The sequence below is a fragment of the Marmota flaviventris genome, chromosome 7, assembly GCF_047511675.1.
Source record: "Marmota flaviventris isolate mMarFla1 chromosome 7, mMarFla1.hap1, whole genome shotgun sequence".
Classification (NCBI taxonomy): Eukaryota; Metazoa; Chordata; class Mammalia; order Rodentia; family Sciuridae; genus Marmota; species Marmota flaviventris.
Genome location: NC_092504.1, coordinates 70266564 through 70275678, shown reverse-complemented (window position 1 = coordinate 70275678; position 9115 = coordinate 70266564). Strand labels below are relative to the sequence as shown.

Sequence of the window (9115 nt, the reverse complement as noted above, 5' to 3'; positions counted from 1 at the left end):
CTAAGATACCATCTCACTCCAGTAAGATTGGCAGCCATTATGAAGTCAAACAACAACAAGTGCTGGCGAGGATGTGGGGAAAAGGGTACACTTGTACATTGCTGGTGGGACTGCAAATTGGTGCAGCCAATTTGGAAAGCAGTATGGAGATTTCTTGGAAAGCTGGGAATGGAGCCACCATTTGACCCAGCTATTCCCCTTCTCGGTCTATTCCCTAAAGACCTAAAAAGAGCATGCTACAGGGACACTGCTACATCGATGTTCATAGCAGCACAATTCACAATAGCAAGACTGTGGAACCAACCTAGATGCCCTTCAATAGACGAATGGATAAAAAAATGTGGCATTTATACATAATGGAGTATTACTCTGCATTAAAAAATGACAAAATCATAGAATTTGCAGGGAAATGGATGGCATTAGAGCAGATTATGCTACGTGAAGCTAGCCAATCCCTAAAAAACAAATGCCAAATGTCTTCTTTGATATAAGGAGAGTAACTAAGAACAGAGTAGGGTCGAAGAGCATGAGAAGAAGATTAACATTAAACAGGGATGAGAGGTGGGAGGGAAAGGGAGAGAGAAGGGAAATTGCATGGAAATGGAAGGAGACCCTCAGGGTTATACAAAAGTACATACAAGAGGAAGTGAGGGGAAAGGGAAAAATAATACAAGGGGGACAAATGAATGACAGTAGAGGGGGTAGAGAGAGAAGAGGGGAGGGGAGGGGAGGGGAGGGGGGATAGTAGAGGATAGGAAAGGCAGCAGAACACAACAGACACTAGTATGGCAATATGTAAATCAATGGATGTGTAACTGATGTGATTCTGCAATCTGTATATGGGGTAAAAATGGGAGTTCATAACCCACTTGAATCAAAGTGTGAAATATGATATATCAAGAACTGTGTAATGTTTTGAACAACCAACAATAAAAAATTAAAAAAAAAAAAAAGAAAGAAATCGCTTTAGTTAATCTCTTTGGAATCCAAATCAGCTGCTGTTCTCCCTGTGGAAACACACAAACAGACCCCCGACTCCAGACAATTACTTTCCATTGTCCTGTTAGAATATCCTTCCAAAGTACCTTGGGCTTATGTACATTTTTTGGACACATATGCCTTTCCGCAGCACTTAGTCCTGATGAATCCAAATTTAAAAAGTTTAGAGTAAAAAGGGTTATTTTAAGTTTATCTTTGGGGAATATATACCCCTTCCCAATTCCCTCTTTTTGCTTTAATAAGTACATTTTAATAGTTTGATGAGTTCTTTCAACTATGCCTTGTCCCTGTGGATTGTATGGGATTCCTGTTATATGAGTAATGCCAAATGATAAGCAAAATTGTTTAAAAGAGGTAGATGTCTAACCAGGGGCATTATCTGTTTTTAACTGTTTTGGAACGCCCACAGTGGCAAAATTTTGTAAGCAATGAGCTATAATATCTTTAGTTTTTTCTCCGGCATGAAGGGAGCCCATCAAAAATCCAGAAGAAGTATCAACTGTAACATGCAAATATTTTAATTTTCCAAATTCTGGCAAGTGTGTGATGTCCATCTGCCAAATATGGTTAGGTATCAGTCCTCTAGGATTGACTCCAAGATTAACTTGTGGTAAAAAGGTCACACAATTTTGACATTGTTTTATTATTTGTCTAGCTTGTTCCTTAGTTATTTTAAAACGCTTTTGTAAAGTATTAGCATTGACATGGAACTTTTTATGAAAATTTGTAGCTTCTTCTAGTGTAGAGAAAATATGTATGTCATGTGTAGTTTTATCTGCTAAATCATTGCCCAAACTAAGGGCTCCAGGCAATCCTGTATGTGCCCTGATATGTCCTATAAAGAACGGATCTTTTCTGTCCCAGATTAGACTTTGTATAGTGGAAAGCAAAGAGAAAACAGTAGAGGAAGGGGAAATCCTACCAGCATCTTCAAGGGATACTATAGCATTAACTATATACTGACTATAGGAAAATAAATTAAATACAGAATCTTTAAACATCACAAAAGCTTGTAATACTGCATTAAGCTCTACCTTTTGAGCTGATTGTTTGGGTACTAAAAATGTAAAAGTTTGATCAGGTGTAACTAATGCTGCTGTACCATTATTTGATCCATCAGTGAATATATTTGGAGCATTCATGATAGGTGTTTTTCTTGTCGTTTTTGGAAAAATTACAGGATGCGATGACCAAAAAGACAATAAAGGATTAGATGGTAAGTGGTTATCAAATGAAACATTAGATTTGCACATGATTATTGCCCAAGTATTTAACTCATTAGCTAACTCATCAATTTGATTCATAGTATATGGAGTAATAATTTTATTGGGAGAAATTCCAAACACTCCCTTTGCTGCTTTTATTCCTTTGAGTATTAATTGTCCTACAGCCTCAGGATACCTAGTAAGAATAGTGTTAGGAGAATAAGATAAGTGTATCCATAATAATGGACCTTCTTGCCAAAATACTCCTGTAGGAATATTTTTTGTTGGTAGTACAATAAATAATAAAGGCAAACTTATATCAATTCTATCCAAATGCATATTTTCCATATATGTTTCAATGATTTTTAATGCCTTTCTTGTTTCAGGCGTTAACATTTGGGGTGAATTTGGATCTGATGGACCTTTTAGGATATCAAATAAAGGTCCCAACTCTCCTGTTGGTATACCTAGATAAGGCCTTATCCAATTTATGTCTCCTAATAACTTTTGAAAGTCATTAAGTGATTTGAGTTGATCTACTCGTATTTGAATTTTTGGTGGACGGACCATGGTTGAGGATAATAGAACTCCTAAATAATTAATTGGAAAATTTAATTGTACTTTATCTATTGCTATCTCTAGATTATAATTTTTTAATAAGTTTGTAAGTGTGGCATAACATTCTAGCAATGTGTTTTTATCTTTGTGTGCTAATAATACATCATCCATATAGTGAAATATTTGTAGTTTAGGATTTTGATTTCTAAGTGGCTGGATTACTTTGTTAACATAAATTTGACACATAGTTGGGCTGTTAGCCATCCCTTGAGGGAGTACTTTCCATTCATATCTCTGATCAGGACCTTCATGATTCAGTTCAGGAATAGTAAATGCAAAATGTGGACTATCCTCAGGATGAATTGGAATTGAAAAAAAACAATCTTTAATATCTATAACTAAAACATACCAAGTTTTTGGCAAAGCAGACAATTGAGGAATCCCTGATTGAGCAGGTCCCATAATAACCATTTCATTATTAATGGCTCTTAAATCTTGCAATAATCTCCATTTACCAGATTTCTTTTTGATGACAAAAATGGGAGTGTTATGGGGAGATACAGAAGGTTGTATATGTCCTTCTGCTAATTGTTGTTTGACCAGGTCATGGGCTGCTTGTATCTTTTCTTTAGTCAGGGGCCACTGAGGAACCCATACTGGTCTTTCTGATTTCCAAGTAATTTTTATTGTCTCAGTGGCCCCTTCTGAAAATCCAACCCATGTTTGTCTGTTCCTTGATCTATTTGTATTGGTGCTGCTATACCTTGTTCTTGTTTTTCTAATCTTTTTCCTTTCCTAAAATCTTGTCTAGCCATAATAGTGGGCGCGTTAGGATTGATGTTATTTGTTAATGTCAAACCTAATTGATCTAGGACATCTTGTCCCCATAAATTTATGGGAAGATGATCCAATACATATGGCTGTATAGTTCCTTCACATCCTTCAGGATCCTTCCAATCTAATACCATTGCACTTCTATGGGGATTAGTCGCCACTCCTAGGTCTCGAAGCGTTTGAGTGGCTTGTTGTAATGGCCAATGTTTTGGCCATTCTTGACGAGAGATGATGCTAAGGTCTGCACCTGTATCCAGTAGCCCATTAAATTCATGTCCTTGAATATTTAGTTTTAGCATGGGGTGAGAATCTAAATTTAAAGAAAGCATAGCCCAGTCTACACCTGTGGAGCCTCATCCCTTGGAACCTCTTTCTACAGTACGACTGGAAAATTTATCATGTAGGCTGGGTATTATTAGTAACTGTGCTATTCTATCTCCAGGTGAAATTACTGATATACCCTTTGGAGAACTGGCTATAATTTTTATTTCACCTTCATAATCGGGATCAATTACCCCAGGACTTATCATAAGTCCTTTTAGAGTAGAAGAGCTGCGTCCCAATAATAAGCCTACTGTTCCTTTGGGAAGAGGTCCTTTTACTCCTGTGGGAATGATTTGAACTCCCATCTCTGGAGTTAGTACTGTTCTGGTGGAGGCGCAGATGTCCAACCCTGCGCTCCCTCTGGTTTGTCTGATGAGGGATCTAATGGACAATGTGTCCTGGGCACTACCCTGATGGGGTTGCTGGGTTCCTCCAGTGCTCCGTATATTTGTGGTCTTGGGCCCCGGAACATTGGGCCCCCCTGTCCATTTTTTGGCAATGGAGCCCGATGCCTTTCTCCACGATATTGTGGATAAACACCTGGTCCTTGTTCATTTTTTGATAATGGAGTACCCTCTATGGTGGTTTGAGAATGGCATTCATTAGCCCAATGTCTCCCTCTACGGCATCGTGGGCAAATACCCGGTATTCTACTCCTTTGATACCTAGTTTTGTTAAACCCTCCTCCTATGGGGCAATTCCTTTTAAAATATCCTGTTTGTTCACAATTGTAGCATGTTCTTGGCCTGGCATCTAAAGCCTGTTTTACTGCAGCTGCCACAACTTGCCCTTGTTCATTAATGTCTCTGGCATCTAAAACCTGTTGTACTGCAGCTGCCACGACTTGCCCTTGTTCATTAATGTCTCTACATAATTTAATATATGTGTTTAAATCTTCATGTTTCCATGGTCTAATGACTTCTCTGCACCAACAATTCGCTTGCTCATAAGCCAGTTGTTTTATTAATGGCATTGCTTGTTCTGTATTCCCCAAAACTCTGGTAGCTGTTTGAATAAGCCTATCTACAAATTCAGCATAAGATTCATTAGCTCCTTGTATTACCTTAGATAATTGCCCTTGTAAACCTCCATGTCCTTGTAAAGTCTTCCATGCCCTAACCGCTTCTGCAGCAATTTGTGTGTATACGCCAGGATCATATGCAATTTGTTGCTGCTGATCCTCATAAGGTCCCTTTCCTAACAACATATCTAGATTTCTCTGAGGATAACCAGCTGCTGCATTTCGCCTAGCCGTCTCCTTGCAAAATTCCTCATTGGCAACCTTCCATAACAGGTATTGTCCTCCATTTAGCACAGCTTTACACATATTAGCCCAATCTGCTGGTGTCATGTTCAAGTTGTTAATGGATTCAACCATGCTTACAGTGAAGGGTGCTTGAGGACCATAGGTTGTTATAGCCTCTTTTAGCTGCTTCACTGTTTTGAAATTTAAAGCACTGTGAATTTGCTGCCCTCCTGCCTCAAATACAGGGCATGTTAATATTTGAGATCCTGTCTCAGGATCCCATCTATCAACTGTGGGGGTTGGGGGCCTCCCAGCATATGGAGGTGGCCTTGTTGGTTGGACACTTACGTCCTCTGGTGATAGAAAGGTGTTAGTAGCAGTCTCCTGTTGTAACTTTCCCCCTGATGGCTTTTTCTGCTCTAAACTTTCTTTCTCTGACTAGCTTAAGAGACCTTCTCTTTTACTTGATTTTTTTCCTCTGTCTGACTAGCTTGAGAGACCTTTTTTTTTAACTTGAATTTTTTTCTCTGTCTTACTAGCTCGAGAGACCTTCTCTTTTACTTGAATTTTTCTACTATAACTATAATATAACTTCTTTTAGCTCACGACCAGCACAGAAAGTGAATTACATATTTCCTTGCCCCAAGCATACATTGAGGCAAACAAAAGTAATTAAAATAAATTTTAGCCATGAGGGAAATCGTGCACATCCAGGCTGGTCAGTGTGGCAACCAGATTGGTGCCAAGTTCTGAGAGGTGATCAGTGATGAACATGGCATCGATCCCACCGGTACCTACCAAGGGGACAGTGACCTGCAGCTGGACCACATCTTTGTGTATTACAATAAAGCCATAGGTGACAAATATGTTCCTCGAGCTATCCTGGTGGATCTAGAACCTGGGACTATGGACTCTGTTTGCTCAGGTCCTTTTGGCCAGATCTTCAGACCAGACAGAAGGGGCTGAGCTGGTTGACTCAGTCCTGGATGTGGTGCCGAAGGAGGCAGAGAGCTGTGACTGCCTGCAGGGCTTCCAGCTGACCCACTCACTGGGAGGGGGCACAGACTCCGGGATGGGCACCCTGCTCATTAGCAAGATCGGGGAAGAGTATCCTGACTGCATCTGAACACCTTCAGTGTAGTACCCTCACCCAAAGTGTCTGATACTGTGGTTGAGCCCTACAATGCCACCCTCTCTGTCCATCAGTTGGTAGAGAACACTGATGAGATCTACTGCATTGACAATGAGGCCCTTTATGACATCTGCTTCTGTACCCTCAAGCTGATCACATCAACCTATGGAAACCTGAACCACCTCGTCTCAGCCACCATGAATGGTGTCACTACCTGCCTCCACTTCCCTGGCCAGCTCAATGCTGACCTCCACAAGTTGGCAGTCAACATGGTACCCTTCTCACGTCTCCACTTCTTCATGCCTGGCTTTGCCCCTCTTACCAGCCATGGAAACCAGCAGTATCGTGCCCTCACTGTGCCTGAATTCACCCAGCGGGTCTTTGATGCGAGGAATATGATGGCTGCCTGGGACCCCCACCATGGTCGGTACCTCACGGTGGCTGCAGTCTTCTGTGGACGGATGTCCATGAAGGAGGTAGATGAGCAGATGCTGAATGTGCAGAACAAGAATAGCAGCTACTTCGTGGAATGGATCCCCAACAATGTCAAGACAGCTGTCTGTGACATTCCACCTCGTGGCCTCAAGATGGCAGTTACCTTCACTGGCAACAGCAGAGCCATCCAGGAGCTCTTCAAGCGCATCTCAGAGCAGTTCACTGCCATGTTCTGCTGAAAGGCCTTCCTCCCCAATGGTACACAGGTGCAGGTATGGACGAGATGGAGTTCACTGAGGCTGAGAGCAACATGAACGACCTTATCTCCGAGTACCAGCAGTACCAGGATGCCACCGCAGAAGAGGAAGAGGATTTCAGTGTGGAGGCCTAAGGCGGCTCCCCCATTACCTCAGGCTTCTCAGTTCCCCAGCCTTCTGCTGCCCTTTCTTCAAAATTTGTGTTCACTGCCTTTTTTTTTTTTTTCCTTTTTTATTTCCTTTTGGGAGGCATGCAGAACAGTGTCTGACCCATATTAGGTGCTCAATAAATATTTGTTTCTTGAATGTCTCCTCTATCCACTCTGGCAAACGTAAATTTCTTCCATTCTAGATTACTCTGCATTTCTTTCTGGTACCCACTTTTCACATCTGTCCTGTTAATATCTTCTGTTTCCAAAATGATTCTCCCAAGAAGCTGGTTCTTGTCCAGATCCCATTTAGAACTAGCCAGGTGCTTCAGTGGCCACCATCCTAAGGCAAATTAGTACGAGGTAGAAGACAGCAGCAGGTAGGAATCACTTGTGATATGGGGATGGGATTTTTCATTTTTGGAAGAGGGGAATTTTTGAAGAGGGGAATCTATGCTTTTAGAGTCATTTTTAGGCATTTCCATGCTCCATCTCTGTTTCAGGAGAGGTGTTAACAGTATCATTTCCATTTGCAGCCTCCTTCTCAGCTGTCCTGAGTTGTGCTCTCCTGTTGGAGAAATCTGCCCCACTCTGGGAGGTGTGAATCCTTCCTCTTTCTGCTTTACCTCTCTCACAGTGCATTTCAAAAAGGAGAGGGCCAGCCTTGGGTCCTAAGCTTCCAGAATTGCCCTCCCCAACCCCCCACCTTTTCAACCCCCTCCAAAGAGTACTATCACATAAATGTGAGTCACTCCAGAGGAGGGGCAACAAAACCCTTTTTTTTTTTCTTTTAAAAAGTCTCATTTCTTTTGCTATTGCTTTTTCCTTCCTACTGTTGGTTTTGTCCTATCCTACATTTCAGATTTCTAATTTGTGTTGAACTTGCTGCTTTTTTCATATTGAAAAGATGACATTGCCCCAAGAGCCAGAAATAAATGGGAATTGGAAATAAAATAAAATAAAATAAAGGGATACATATTAATACATTCAAATGGTTGTCCAGGATGTATGTGGCTCAGTAATAGAACACTGGGCTAGAGATACAACCCTGGGTTCAATCCCCAGTACAGCAAAATAAAGTAAAATAAAATACAACAAATTGTTTATGTAAGGAGAAATGGACAGGTAATGTGGAAAAAAAAACTATATGAACAGACAGAGGAGAGTGGTCTTACAGATATCAGTCATAATATCCAGTCATGAACTGGCATGAAAAACGTGATGGATTTTAAATTTTTATTTATTATTATCATTGTTAGTGGTACTGGGGACTGATCCCATGGATGCTCTGCCCCTGAGCTACATCCCAAGTCCTTTTATTTTAAGACAAGATCTCACTAAGTTCCTGAGGCTGGCCTCACTTATGATCCTCCTGCCTCAGCCTCCTAAGTCACTGGGATTATAGGCAGCCCTAATAGTTTAGTTAAGAATACAAAACACTGGCTTAACTTTGGGGGACAGGCAATGTCAGTGGGAATGCAAGGGTCAGATGGAAGACATCTAGGAGTTTAATAGTGACAGACTTCCATCTATTTGATTTTCCCTTATGTCACAACATCAAAGTTTAGATGAGAGAGCCAAAGTGGGGTATTTTTACATGTTGTTTATAGAGTACAGTCATACATAATAGCTTTGTGACACATGGGGAATAAAAATTGGGGTCACAGGACCTAAGGTTAAGTTATAGCTCTTGCACTTATTACATGTGACTATGACATTTGCAACATACTAACCATACAGTTCAACCCTATCAAGTCATTTTTTTCTCCTCTGTGGTGCTGGGGATTAAATGCAGGAGCACTCTTATCACTGACCTACATCTCTAACAGTTTTTATTTTTTATTTTGAACCAGAGTCTTGCCCAGGCTGTCCTTGAATTTCTCTCAGCCTCCCTAGCCACTGGGATTACAGGTGCGGTCATCAATGCACTTTTCCCACTTGGAATCCTCCTCCTGTTATTGTTGATCTTTTATGTC

General features: G+C 40.9%; 1 pseudogene; it reads left to right on the top strand.

Moving 5' to 3' along the window:
* Positions 1-5856: 5856 nt before the first annotated feature.
* On the top strand, positions 5857-7124 carry LOC114096323 (tubulin beta chain pseudogene; annotated as a pseudogene).
* The last annotated feature ends 1991 nt before the right edge of the window (positions 7125-9115 follow it).